The 9236-nt window shown below is 36.6% G+C and overlaps 1 long non-coding RNA gene across 1 annotated transcript; it reads left to right on the top strand.

Annotated features, from left to right (window-relative positions):
• The first annotated feature begins 529 nt into the window (after window positions 1–529).
• LOC139125421 (uncharacterized) lies at window positions 530–1522 on the top strand. The gene is made up of 2 exons (XR_011550224.1): window positions 530–599; window positions 970–1522. It is a non-coding gene; the product is annotated as an uncharacterized lncRNA (long non-coding RNA).
• Window positions 1523–9236: the final 7714 nt, after the last annotated feature.

Below are 9236 nucleotides of genomic sequence, written 5' to 3' on the forward strand. Positions count from 1 at the left end.
TTCAGCTTGATTAGGTTCTGGATAAATTCTGCCTCATATGAGAACAGAAATAAGTCGGCAAGTAAGGGAGCACAGTTAGTGCCATAGGAATTCCAGGTAGACACTGTTGGAAAATGTGTCCTCCAAATTCAACAAATATGTTGTCAATGAGGAAATCAAGCATACTGATAATGTCTTTCTCGGTATAAAACACTTTAGCATTAGTTGTATTTTTAACAAAATATGTAGAATTATACCCTAATACCACATATTTGTAACGGCGTGAACCGTTTTTGTAGAAAAATGCTTGGTTGATGATGTTTTTCAAGCGTTCTTTCAATTTATCATGTGGTATTGTGGTATACAATGTGGAAAAATCGAAAGTTTTAATAGATGTTATTTTTGAAACAGATCTTGATTTCAAATTTTCCAAGAGTTCCTTCGAATTTTTTAATATCCACATTTGATTTATACCACTCCGAGAAAAGACAACATCACAGTATGATTGAAGTCCCCGTTTAACAGTACAAAGAACAGAAGTCAGTATCTTGGAATTAGTTCTTCTTGCCAGTAACCAAGACGACGTGGTTGGTCTTTTTGCATGGCTTATGAACTTCTAGGTAGGTTTTGACATTTGTTGCAATACTGAATTTGTAACGTGTTTTCATGGTGTATTTCTGAAGTTTGAGACCACACCCATTGTGAGGCAGATTGGAGAGGCCATGTGCTTTCCCAATTGGACTGTGAGCCATTCTGAATCTCAAGCTTCCATAGTAATAGATTGATTTGTTTAGTAGTTTTGTTTTTTTGTTTTGATTTTTGAATACCAATAGATCAACAGAAAATGAACTTGTTCAACTTGACATAGTGACTAGAATGGCATTGCCATGCCATGGATTAAGACCCAGCTGATATTACGATCTACTGACTCAAAGAGCTTATGTAACTTGTAAGTGCTCTTCTCTTTTTGCATGGCTTATGAACTTCTAGTTTCCCGACATACCAACCCATTGACGGAAGCGTTTGGACTGCTAATGAGTTAATCCCAAAGGAGAACTGTCTGGAGGACGTTTTGTGTGAATCAGTTTCCCACCCGAACTGGAAGAGGTTACGACACGGAATTTGTAACCGTAGCAACAGGATCGACGTGGACTCTGAACCCTGAACAATTCTGGAGAGTGTCTATTGAGTGAACACTGTAATTGATATGAACTTGGATAGGGGCGTGTCTAGAGTTTCTGTATGTTTAAACAGTATTGCCGGCTAATCATTGTAGACTTTTTATCATCATTAGTGTGTAGTGAAATAAACCTCTTAATATAAACTGCAACGCAAATTGTACGATAATCATTCTTTCCTGGTTTGTTTATTGTGTGATATGAACCTTGGTCGGGTTTAATTATCTGGCTAAATTTAATTGTCAGTTTAATTACCCGGTTACAAAATTGGGGGCTCGTCCGGGATGTGGATAGAATGAGTTATTATCGTACAGTTTGTTGCAGTTTGTTTTTACATTAATGTCTCGGAACTAGAGGTTTAAAAATGGGAAAGACCAACCACGTCGTCAGTCGTCACATCACCCGCAAGATGGGTGATACCACGCATGGCACAGGTGTGTCAGTGCCCTTGTGTTGTTGTTAGTTTTGTGTAGCATAGATGGAGAGAGTATTGGGATGAAGAGAGTAACTGCAATGAAGGATCACACATGACATGTTTTGTTCCTGAGGGAATAGGAACTTTATTGCACGTTTTATGGCATGGAAACATCAACACCTCCATTTGTGAAAGTTGTGTGGCTTTTCATTTGTTTCACTTGGTGTTCCGTAGGTCAAGTGACCTTCAAGTGACCTTCTTTTCTGGTTTCTGCTTTGGAATTTGCATTATTGAGTTGTGATTATCTGTCATGGGAGTTCACTTACACCCGGAGTGTGTAAGCTTCTGAGGGGAATGTGTAACCCCGGTTACGAAGTAAGTCACGTGATTTGATCTTCCATCCCATCTGACAGTTAAGTAATCAGATGGAATTCCTTGATTGCCGTTATCTCCCACAATGCACTGCGAGCAGACAGATACTGCGTGGAGTGGTGTGGTTGTGAGGGCAGAGACTCGGTCTAAGGGAATTAGTTCTTCTTGCCAGTAACCAAGACGACGTGGTTGGTCTTTTTGCATGGCTTATGAACTTCTAGGTAGGTTTTCACATTTGTTGCAATACTGGATTTGTAACGTGTTTTCATGGTGTATTTTTTGAAGTTTGAGACCACACCCATTGTGAGGCAGATTGGAGAGGCCATGTGCTTTCCCAATTGGACTGTGAGCCATTCTGAATCTCAAGCTTCCATAGTAATAGATTGATTTGTTTAGTAGTTTTGTTTTTTTGTTTTGATTTTTGAATACCAATAGATCAACAGAAAATGAACTTGTTCAACTTGACATAGTGACTAGAATGGCATTGCCATGCCATGGATTAAGACCCAGCTGATATCACGATCTACTGACTCAAAGAGCTTATGTAACTTGTAAGTGCTCTTCTCTTTTTGCATGGCTTATGAACTTCTAGTTTCCCGACATACCAACCCATTGACGGAAGCGTTTGGACTGCTAATGAGTTAATCCCAAAGGAGAACTGTCTGGAGGACGTTTTGTGTGAATCAGTTTCCCACCCGAACTGGAAGAGGTTACATCACGGAATTTGTAACCGTAGCAACAGGATCGACGTGGACTCTGAACCCTGAACAATTCTGGAGAGTGTCTATTGAGTGAACACTGTAATTGATATGAACTTGGATAGGGGCGTGTCTAGAGTTTCTGTATGTTTAAACAGTATTGCCGGCTAATCATTGTAGACTTTTTATCATCATTAGTGTGTAGTAAATAAACCTTTAATATAAACTGCAACGCAAATTGTACGATAATCATTCTTTCCTGGTTTGTTTATTGTGTGATATGAACCTTGGTCGGGTTTAATTATCTGGCTAAATTTAATTGTCAGTTTAATTACCCGGTTACAAAATTGGGGGCTCGTCCGGGATGTGGATAGAATGAGTTATTATCGTACAGTTTGTTGCAGTTTGTTTTTACATTAATGTCTCGGAACTAGAGGTTTAAAAAATGGGAAAGACCAACCACGTCGTCAGTCGTCACATCACCCGCAAGATGGGTGATACCACGCATGGCACAGGTGTGTCAGTGCCCTTGTGTTGTTGTTAGTTTTGTGTAGCATAGATGGAGGGAGTATTGGGATGAAGAGAGTAACTGCAATGAAGGATCACACATGACATGTTTTGTTCCTGAGGGGAATAGGAACTTATTGCACGTTTTATGGCATGTAAACATCAACACCTCCATTTGTGAAAGTTGTGTGGCTTTTCATTTGTTTCACTTGGTGTTCCGTAGGTCAAGTGACCTTCTTTTCTGGTTTCTGCTTTGGAATTTGCATTATTGAGTTGTGATTATCTGTCATGGGAGTTCACTTACACCCGGAGTGTGTAAGCTTCTGAGGGAATGTGTAACCCGGTTACGAAGTAAGTGTCGCGTGATTTGATCTTCCATCCCATCTGACAGTTAAGTAATCAGATGGAATTCCTTGATTGCCGTTATCCCCACAATGCACTGCGAGCAGACAGATACTGCGTGGAGTGGTGTGGTTGTGAGAGCAGAGACTCGGTCTAAGGGAATTAGTTCTTCTTGCCAGTAACCAAGACGACGTGGTTGGTCTTTTTGCATGGCTTATGAACTTCTAGGTAGGTTTTGACATTTGTTGCAATACTGAATTTGTAACGTGTTTCATGGTGTATTTCTGAAGTTTGAGACCACACCCATTGTGAGGCAGATTGGAGAGGCCATGTGCTTTCCCAATTGGACTGTGAGCCATTCTGAATCTCAAGCTTCCATAGTAATAGATTGATTTGTTTAGTAGTTTTGTTTTTTTGTTTTGATTTTTGAATACCAATAGATCAACAGAAAATGAACTTGTTCAACTTGACATAGTGACTAGAATGGCATTGCCATGCCATGGATTAAGACCCAGCTGATATTACGATCTACTGACTCAAAGAGCTTATGTAACTTGTAAGTGCTCTTCTCTTTTTGCATGGCTTATGAACTTCTAGTTTCCCGACATACCAACCCATTGACGGAAGCGTTTGGACTGCTAATGAGTTAATCCCAAAGGAGAACTGTCTGGAGGACGTTTTGTGTGAATCAGTTTCCCACCCGAACTGGAAGAGGTTACGACACGGAATTTGTAACCGTAGCAACAGGATCGACGTGGACTCTGAACCCTGAACAATTCTGGAGAGTGTCTATTGAGTGAACACTGTAATTGATATGAACTTGGATAGGGGCGTGTCTAGAGTTTCTGTATGTTTAAACAGTATTGCCGGCTAATCATTGTATACTTTTTATCATCATTAGTGTGTAGTAAAATAAACCTTTAATATAAACTGCAACGCAAATTGTACGATAATCATTCTTTCCTGGTTTGTTTATTGTGTGATATGAACCTTGGTCGGGTTTAATTATCTGGCTAAATTTAATTGTCAGTTTAATTACCCGGTTACATATATATATATATATATATATATATATATATATATATATATATATATATATATATATATATATATATATATATATATATATATATATATATATGTGTGTGTGTGTGTGTGTGTGTGTGTGTGTGTGTGTGTCTGATATATTAAAATTTTTGTCTTGGAGGGGGCTCTGAAAATTATGGCTTATAATTATTGAAGTTACGCGACCGAAGGGCGCGCCGAAAACTTCAACAAAATGAGGAATTTTCTGGCTGACACGATGCATTTTAGGCAAGTATAAGCCCGTATCGAAATTCAAAATCACACTGAATCACATTGTGCATTTCAAAAACATGGTGACCCCAAATCACAAAAGTCAAAAACAGGGTGACCCCCCATGAATCCAGCCCAAGCCGAAGAAACTGCCAGCAGTCCCAAACTACTAGTAATCTGGCTCGGCAAGCTGGTGTAAAGATTTCGGCTACATGGTATCTACCTTGCTTGCTTTACTGAACAGTTCAATGGACGGTCTTCGAGAATATCGGCGCAGTACTTCAGTTTTGTGAATGATCTAAAACGATAACCAAGTATATCTTGTTACGTATACAAAGCAAATTGTCTACATTTTATACTAAATGTCGTTGTATGGGTTTCTTTCCTATAAAAAAATGTACGCCAGTGACTGTTGTTTTTGTGTTCGATTAAATTTATCACATAAAATAAGGGAGCCCACGGTTGAATTGTGTATATAAGTAATCATTATCACAGAAAAGTAAAAATTAATGTATCGTGTAGCTATGTATTTAACGAAGGCGTACAAAATTTAAAACGTAAATAGTTATGTGCAAACAAGCTTTAGTATGATATTTGTACAAAGATATTAGAACCATTTTGAGTGATAAATATCGATTATTTATCGACTATAACATTATATACAGTCCATTAAGTAATATTTCTCAAAAGGTTGCATTTACGAAATATAGAGATGTCAAAAAGTATGTATGTATGTATGTATGTATGTATGTATGTATGTATGTATGTATGTATGTATGTATGTATGTATATGTGTGTGTGTGTGTGTGTGTGTGTGTGTGTGTGTGTGTGTGTGTGTGTGTGTGTGTGTGTGTGTGTGTGTGTGTGTGTGTGTGTGTGTGTGTGTGTGTGTGTGTGTGTATGTATGTATGTATGTATGTATGTATGTATGTATGTATGTATGTATGTATGTATGTATGTATGTATGTATGTATGTATGTATGTATGGATATATAGATTCATGGAAGGATGAATTGATTGATTCTTTGTTGGATAGTGTATTGGTGGAGGGATTTAGAATGCACGTCTGTATGTATTTCAAGATGTGATACTCTGTCATGCATGCATGCATGCATGTATGTATGTATGTATGTATGTATGTATGTATGTATGTATGTATGTATGTATGTATGTATGTATGTATGTATGTATGTATATATGTATGTGTATGTATGTATGTATGTATGTATGTATGTATGGATGCGGGGTTTTCATTAAGTTTTTTATCAATAGGCTGAAAACATTTATCAGGCGGCTAGTTAAGGCTCGAGCTCTCCCCCTGCCGATGGGGGATGTGTCCCCCTCTCGAAGGGGGGTTCCTAGGTCTCCCCTAGAAAATTTTGAGATTTTATGTCTTCTTTACAGCTATTTTGAGGCTTTCCAGATTCTTTTTTATGCATTTTAGGAGCTAAATTTATTCAGCATTTTTATCAAGTGTGATTGCTATTTTTCTTAAAATCATTAAAACACAAACAGTGAAACAAAAATCCAAGGACAGCAAGTTGCAAAAAGCGACTGAGGAAGAGACCACACACTTGTTTCGAAACCTAGCGTCAAAGGATCACGCTGTCATTTGACAGCCAGGTTACGGCTACGTCTCCCCATGGCTTATATCTACATCGGGTACTGAGTAAGGGTGATCGAGTCATTTGTTATATCATCATAGCTGCACTCTGGGACGCGCACGTCCACTGTATGGGGACCGTGCTCCCTGTAAAAATTACACCGTGGTTTTGATGGAAACCTTTCTCCGTTCAACTTATTGTCAGAGCTTTTAGCATGAAAGCGGATGTTGTAAGTGATAATTGAATGATCATTTTTAGCTCACGTGTTCACACGTGGGCTGATGTCATAGCGATGTCTGTCTGTCTGTCCGTGTGTGTGTGTGTGTGTGTGTTTGTGTGTGTGTGTGTGTGTGTGTGTGTGTGTGTGTGTGTGTCTGTCTGTTTACACGATAACTCAAAAACGCCTGAACGGATTAAAGTCAGATTCGGTACACAGGTACCATATGCTACTTGCAAGAACTGATTAGATTTTGGTTAGTGTGGCTTGCATATTAATGAAGTTATGCAATATCGTTTTTTTCCGTACAATGGTTTCCCTATGGAGACGGTAATGACAGTGTAGACATATATCAAGAAATACTGCACAAAATTTCATAAAACTTTTCACAGATGACAATCTCAGAACATTATGATGATACTGTGAGTGTCATGTCAATTATCTTCTCATTTGCATATTTAATGAACTTTTGTTATTAGTGAGATAACTCTGAAATTCCTGCACCAAACTTGATGATACTTGCAACAAATATTGATCTGATATATATCTAATTATACTTAGAAGCATTGGGAAGTGTCAAGTTAATAAATAGCTCATTTGCATATTTTATGAAGGTTTGTAATTAGTCATATAACTCCGATATAACTTCACCAAAAGTGATGAAATCTGCTGCAGATACTGATCAGACTGATAAAACTGTAGTGTAATGCATTTAGTAGTGTGAAATTATTAAGGGTTCATTTGCATATTTAATGAACTTTGTAATTAGGTATATAACTCTGAAATTACGGCACCAAAGTCAGTGAAATTGGGTACAGATGTTGTTTTGATAAATATCTAATTGTACTGAGAAGCATTTGACAGTGTCAAGTTAACAAATAGGTCATTTGCATATTTTATGAAGTTTTGTAATTAGTCATATAACTCCAAAATACTGCACCAAATGTGATGAAATCTGCTGCAGATACTGATCCGACAAATATCTAATTGTGGTGTAGAGCATTTAGTTGTGTGGAGTTAATTAAGGGTTCATTTGCATATTTAATGAACTTTGTAATTAGTGATATTACTCCAAAATTACAGCGTTAAATTTTATGAAACTTGCTACAGATGTTGATCTGATAAATATCCAATTGTACTGAGAAGCATTGAGCAGTGTCAAGTTAATAATTAGCTCATTTGCATATTTCATGAAGTCTTATAATTAGTCATATAACTCCGAAATAACTGCATCAAATGTGATGAAAACTGCTGCATATACTGATACGACAGATATCTAACTGTATTGTAAAGCATTTAGTAGTGTAAAGTTAATTAAGGGTTCATTTGCATATTTAATAAACTTTGTAAATAGGTATATAACTCTGAAATTTCGGCACCAAAATTTTGTGAAACGTGCTACAGATATTGATTTGATAAATATTTAATTGTGCGATGAATCATTGAACAGTGTCAAATTAATTTAGGACTTATATGCATATTTAATGAACTTTGTAATTAGTGACATTACTCTGAAATTACAGTATTAAATTAAATAAAACGTGCTACAAAAGTTTATCTGATGGATATCTGATTGTCCCATAAAGCATTGAGCAGTGTCAAGTTAATTACAGCTATTTTGCATATTAAATAAGTTTTGTAATTAGTGATTAAACTCTTAGAGTACTGTGCGAAGTAGAAAAAAACCTGCTACATATAGTGATAACATATATCTCACTGTTCTGTGAAGTGCACTACTATTAATGAACCTGTTGTAAAACACGTGAGCATATTCAGTTCATATCTGGTATTATCTTCGAGTTGTGGGTTTTAAATTTTTGAATGTCGATATATATTAACAAAGTTTTGAAAAATCCCAAAAAATAATTTGAAAAGGACATAATTCTCATCAAATTGTGACTTTTCCAATTTTTTAGCATGAAAGCGGATGTTGTAAGTGATGATTGAATGATCATTTTATTATCTTCGAGTTGTGGGTTTTAAATGTTTGAATGTCGATATATATACAAAGTTTTGAAAAATCCCAAAAACTTATTTGAAAAGGACATAATTCTCATCAAATTGTGATTTTTCCAATTTCACATATTGGGAAGGGGTGATGTTAATCGATGTGCAATATCTGAACAATAATTTATGTGAAAACAAACAAAATTGTTGGATTGAAAATCAAAATAATTCTGCAAAATATGGATAAGGCGTGGTCATTACATTTAAGTTTGCAACAGCTTTAACTGTTGTTTTGGAAGGCCTGAGAAGTGATAATTTAAATTCTTATGCACATTTTCAGCGGAAAAATAGCTAAAACTTTCATATGATTTTTTATTATAAAACAAGTGCAGCATTCGAACTGGATAAAGTGAGTGTATTTCAAATCCTTCTAGCTGCCACATTAATCTGGTTTGATTTATTGATTTTTTGTCGTAACCTCATCATCACATGTAAGTCTTACTGTTAAAGAAAATAACGAAAATTTTTGGCAAAAAATTTAGTGGCTCGATCACCCTTGACTCGCACCTTTTCCAATCCGTCAAGAACAAAATTACCCGATTCCAACTCGCCCGATAACAACTCGCCCAATATCAATTCGCCTGATACCAACTCGCCCGAAATCCATTTGTAATTTTTTTA

The sequence above is a fragment of the Ptychodera flava genome, chromosome 3 (assembly GCF_041260155.1).
Source record: "Ptychodera flava strain L36383 chromosome 3, AS_Pfla_20210202, whole genome shotgun sequence".
Taxonomy (NCBI): Eukaryota; Metazoa; Hemichordata; class Enteropneusta; family Ptychoderidae; genus Ptychodera; species Ptychodera flava.